This window comes from Ursus maritimus, unplaced genomic scaffold (genome assembly GCF_017311325.1).
Source record: "Ursus maritimus isolate PB19 unplaced genomic scaffold, ASM1731132v1 scaffold_14, whole genome shotgun sequence".
Taxonomy (NCBI): Eukaryota; Metazoa; Chordata; class Mammalia; order Carnivora; family Ursidae; genus Ursus; species Ursus maritimus.
In genome coordinates this window covers 56,490,537-56,496,537 of record NW_024423786.1, presented here as the reverse complement: position 1 = coordinate 56,496,537, position 6,001 = coordinate 56,490,537, and positions in this window count along the sequence as shown.

The window sequence follows — 6,001 nt, the reverse complement described above, 5'->3', positions numbered from 1 at the left end:
GAGACTTGGCTGTGGCAGGACAGATGCTTACGTCCCTGGGAGGGGCAGGCTTGTGGGTGACCCCTTGCTCAGGAGACAGGGACAGTCCGAACAAGAGAACCGAGAACTCCGGTCAGTGTCGGAGCTGGGCTTTGTTGTGTTTGGGGCCTGGGGACACTGCTGTTAACCTAGTCAAGATGAGAGCAAAAGACAGGTAAGGGACAGGTCCCCTTGGGCCTGGCTTCACACAGACACATTAGAAACCCTAACAAAGTGGATTGTTCTTTCAGGAGAAACAGGGGTGGGAGGGCTGCTGCAGCTGGATGCTTGGGTCTCCAGCGCACTTGACAAAGTGGGGAGCCCCGGGACAGCCTCACAAGTCGCCTTGAATGCAGCATGGAGAGAAAGAGATCTCCTTGGTGGCTGCCGGGGACTGCATGTGTTCCCCTGATGTTCATAACGTTGACACCTAACCCCAGTGGGATGGGACGGTGTTAGGGACAGGGTCTTTGGAGGTGATGAGGGTTAGGTGAGTTCATGTTGGGGGGGACCCCCCTGTTGGGACTAGTGCCCTTGTAAGGGGTCTTGGAGTAATGTGGCCAGAAGCGAAAGGAGTGAATTCTTGGCAAAACCAGAGCGTGGCCCTGCACACTGCGGACCAGGGAGCTCAACCAGGGGACACCCAGCCTCCCTGGGTGGGTAACTTCGAAGCTGAAGAAGGGGCAGGACTGGCTCCCAATATCATCGAAGACATTTGTGAAAATCATCTTGGGTCAGAAATTCAAAAACTAAAGACAGAAATGGGCAAAACCAAGAAGCGGAAACAGCTTGAATTCAGGAAGGAAATGGAGGAGGGAAAGTGACTTGAGGAACGGGGAGTAATCTGCAAGTTGCCCAGGACTCCAAGCAAGATTTGTGAAAGGCACGGAAGCAGAGCAAGAGAAGAGAGGAAAGACAAGGAAGGCAGAGGCCACGGAGGAACGCCACGCTAGCAGAGCCTGGGAAGAAGCGAGTCGGAGCTAAGTGTTTCAAGCCACTGTTGGAGAGAACTTTGCAGATGGGGCAGAAACCCCAAACCTCCACACCGGACGGGCACCTCCCAAGGCATCGCCTGGTGAAACGACTGCGTCTTAAAGATGACGATGGTCCTTGGGGCCTGCCGGCAGGAAGAACGTCACTTGCCAGGGCAAGAGGACTTAGCAGTGAGACTTTACAAAGCAGCACACAAGGCAAGGTGCCGACAGAGCAGCCTTTTGAAAAGCTCAGTAAAGCAGGCCTGAGCCGAGGGGCCACGTGCCACAAGGTGTGCTTTGTGGCAGGGCCTCACAAAGCCGGCGTCCAGTGTTGCAGCCCCGTGCAGGCTCGCCTGGGGGGTGGGTGGGCTGTGACTGTGGGCGAGCACCTACACCCAAGACCGAAAGAAGCACCTGTAACCCAACCGTGGGCTCAAGCCCGAGAAAGGAGACCAGCGTGAGCGCTGGGTGCTGGGTCGGAGCCGGAGAGGCCAGCTCGAACCGGGGCTGCTGCTAGAGAAGCCGACGGGTAATGCAGAACGGACGTGCGGACGTGGGCTGGTGGGCCCGCGGTCCGGCCTGTTTCCACGGACCCCACTTTTGTGCTGTTTTTCTATTTCTGTCATATTTGTTTTGTGTAACTGAATACACTGTGTACGTGTGTATTGTCCACGTACTGACTCCGCGGTGCTCTCCGTGGCTGCGTGCCCACCAGGGGTTCCGTCTCGGCACCTCTCCTCTCAGCCTGAAGAACTACCTCTGACGGTTTCTAGAGTGTGGGCCTTTGGGCAACAAAGTCTCACAGCTTTTGGCTGCCTGAGAATATTTTGCTGGCATTAATGACGGGTGTTTTGTTGGGAATGGAATTCTAGGTGGGCAGGTGGGTTCGGTTCTTTGTGGGGTGTTTTTTGCTCGCCAGCATTTTAAAGACGTCATTTGGTTGGTTCTGATGTGAGGTGAGCTGTCATCCTTGTTCGCCCCGAAGGCGGGTACCGTTGTGTCCGGCTGCTGGTAAGGCTGTGTGCGCCGCTCGGCTGTGCTGTGCGGTCTCCTTCCTGTTTACCCCGCAGGGCACTTGCTGAGCTCCTCCGACCTGCAGGCTGGTGTCTTTCATCAGCTTTGGACGATCTCCTGCTATTAGCTCAAGTGTCTGTGCCCGAGCTTCCCTGCCCCCCGCCCCAGGACCCCAGTTATCTACGTGTAGGACCATCTTCTCTGACCCCAAAGTTCTCTGATGCTCTGGAGGTTTGGTTTTATGTTTTTCTTTTCTTTTTTTTTTTTAATCTGTGTTTTCAGTTTGGATAATTTTGACATGTCTTTGGATTTACTAGTCCTGTTTTGTTTTTTTTTTTTTGTGCTTTGTGTGTTCTTAAGCTCTCCAATATATAATTTTTAAAAAAGATTTTATTTATTTGCCAGAGAGAGAGGGAGAGCGCAAGCAGTCAGAACTGCAGGCAGAGGGAGAGGGAGAAGCAGACTCCCCACTGAGCAGGGAGCCCAACATGGGGCTCCCAGGACCCTTGGGTCGTGAATGACCCAAGCCGAAGGCAGATGCTTCACTGACTGAGCCGTCGAGGTGCTCTGCCAGCCAGCACATTCTTTGAGATGTTTTTTAGTTCTAGAGTTTCCACTTGTGTTTGTAGAGTTTATTCCTCTATTGGAGTCCTCCACGCCTTCCCGTCTCTGCCCCGCCGTCTTCTGGATTCTTTACCAGTTGCAGAGCAGTGACTTGATAGTCCTTGACCTCCAGTTTTGACCTCTGGTTTCAACGTCCGGGCCCCTGGAGGTCTGCTTCTGTTGGTTGTTTTTTGTCCTCTTGATTATAGATGACATTTTCCTCCTTCACATCTCAGAACTGTTTTTGCATTCCAAACACTGTGTGTGAACACGGAGACGCCAGCCCCCCCCCCACACCCCGGCGAGAGGACACTCCTTCCTGTCCTGGCCGGCCTGGATGAGGGACTTGGGCGGGCTGATCAGGCCGGGTTTCCACCTGAGCTTCCGCTTGCCTCTAGTTCACACGTCTTGAACTTCATTTCACGTCTCGAGCGGCCTTGTTTTTATTGCCAGCCCTGAGTTCTAGCAGGACTCTGATTTCCAAGCATGACGAGACCACAGATTTCACTCTGCCTTTCCACCCCCACCCACCCCGCATCAGCAGCCAAGCACCAAGCAAAATCCTGTGGGAGAAAACCTGCCATTTTTTGAGCTCCTCCAGGTTCCGGTTCGTTCTGCCAGCCCGCACAGGCCTCAGCCCAGCTGCCTTCTCTTCCGGCAGAGAGTACCCCACCCACAGCATGCCCAGCTCAGCGTATGCTTCTGGGGGGCACTCGTGGCCTCTGCTCACCGGGCGGTGGCTTTCCCCCTGAAGCCTAGCCTCTCTAGATTCCCTGGCATCCACATCCCTTTGATATGTTAAATTAAACAATTAAATATTTATTTTAAAAAAATTTGGGATGTTCAATGTGGTCTGATGCATGCATACAAGAGGACACGATCCCCCACAACCAGTGCAGTGAACACAGCCATGAGCTCACAGAGTTGACCGTGTGTGTGTAGGGTGAAAACACAAGGTCCCCTCTTAGCAGCTCTCAGGTATACGGACTGCGCTGAGTGTAGTCACCAGGCTGGGCAGTGCACCCCCAGAATGTGGCATCTTAGACCTGGTACCACCCCCAACCAGCATCTGCCCATTTCCCCCACCCCTGGCCACCAAGGTACCCTCTGGTTCTGAGTTAAGCTTTCGTTTTAGAGTCCACGTGTAAGGGGTCATACAGCATTTGTCTTTGTGTGCATAATGTCATACATGCTGTTGGAAGTGGCAGAGCTTTTCTTTTTTAAAAAAGGCTGAATGATACATACACTATGCATCCCATTTTCTTCATTCATCCACCCATGACACTTCATTTCCATGTCTTATGAGTAAAGCCACATGAACATGGGGGTGCAGATGTTTGGGATACTGATTTCCTTTCCTCGGGTTGTACACCCAGAGGTGGAATTGCTGCATTGCATGTTTCTGAGTTATTTGCAACTCCAATACTGTTGCAGTGGTGGCTGCACCTGTATGTAATTTCACAGGTGCACCTGCCTTGTCTTTTTAAACCAAACTTCCAGTCTGCCGTGACTGTCCATATCCTAACCAGAAATGACCCCTCACTGTGTCCTCAGTATCTGTAGGGTCTGTAGTGCTGTCCCCTTTTCAGTCTTGACGTTGCTCTTGTGTTTTTGCTCTTAAAAAAAAAAAAAAAAAGTTTTCGTTTTTGCTAGGATTCCATCAAGAAACCAGCTAATGGCTTGTTTTGTATTTCATTTGTTTTTTGCTTCATTTTTGGTCTCAGTATTTTTATTTCCCATTTTGGGGATCTAATTTGCTGTTAACATTGTAGTTTCTTTTTTCTTTTTTTTCTTAAAGATTTTATTTATTTATGTGACAGAGAGACAGCCAGCGAGAGAGGGAACACAAGCAGGGGGAGTGGGAGAGGAAGAGGGAGGCTCCCAGCGGAGGAGCCCGATGAGGGGCTCGCTCGATCCCAGGACTCTGGGATCACGCCCTGAGCCGAAGGCAGACGCCTAACGACTGAGCCACCCAGGCGCCCCTAACGTTGTTTCTTAAGATGAAAACCTAGACCTTTGGTTTTAAACCTTTCTTCTTTTCTAATCTATGCGTAAAATACAAATTTCCCCAGTTCCACCTTAACAAGATCCTACAGTTTTGCTATGATACAATCAGAGTATCATTCAGTTCAAAGTATTTCCTAATTTCCATATGGCTTTTTAGCCTATGTTCATGTAAACATGCTTCTTTTTATCTTCCTATGATTTATTTCCAGTTTGAGTCCCCTGCTGTCAGAGCGCAGTATTCTGCGGATGCCAATCGGGTGAAATCTTTCTCATTGAGGGGTGTGGTGGTGGTCATTTCCAGCTAGGGTTAGAGATTTCTCCGTTTTGTTCTGCTGATTCCGGATTTAGATATTTCAGACGTGTGCTCTGGTGGGTACACTTAGGGCCGTGCTTTCTTCCTGTCGAATTGACCCTTTCATCACCGCGAGACATCCTTCACTTCCAGTGGCCCTTGCTGCCCTCACATCTCCGTTGCCCGACGCTGGTGTGGGCAGCCGACTTTCTTGGAAGGTTAGTGTTTGCGTAGTGAAACTTACCACCTCTTATCTTCAGTTTTTCTGTTTCTTTGTAATTAAAGTGAGACTCTTGTAATTAGGAACTAGTTTAGTTTTGATTTTGTATCCAGTCTGTCTTTTATCTTTTAATTGGAGGGTTTAGATCTGTATACGTTTAACATAATTGACATAGTTGGGTTTTGGTCCCGTCTTGCTGTTTGTTTTAACTTCATTTGTCTTCACTTTCATTTTTGAAGGGCGTAGAATTCTAGTTTGGTAGTTCTGGTATTTTTTTGTTTTGTTTTGAAGATTTTTTATTTTAGAGAGAGAGTGAGAGCGTGTGCTGACGAGCTAGGGGAGGGGCAGAGGGAAAGAGAGAATGTCAAGCAGACTCCACCCCGAGCACGGAGCCCGACACGGGGCTCAGTCTCACTACCCCAAGATCGTGACCTGAGCCCAAACCAAGAGTCAGACACTTAACCAACTGAGCCACCCAGGCCCCCTCTCCTGTTAAGATTTTTTTCCCCTTGTTTTTTAGCAGTTTGAGTATATGTGAATTATTATTTTTTTAATCTCACTTTGGGTCACTGAGATTTTTAAATGTCTTTATTCATTTTGGAAAATTCTTAGCTATCAGGCCCTGTTCTCTGCCTGTTCTCAGGGATTCCCTGACACATGGCGGGCAGAGCCAAGCAGGGGCCCTGGGTCAGGTTACCCACGCTGCACAGGCACGGCCTAGGCACCCCCTGTGTGCCAGGCGCAGCCCAGGTCCAGAGGGCAAAGCTGACAAGGTGTAGGCACGGCGTGTTACCGCAGAGCCTTCCCTGGGGTCCCCCACTGCTGGACGGCAGGGGCAGGATGGGCAAACCGGAAGTTTGTGCAGAGGACAGA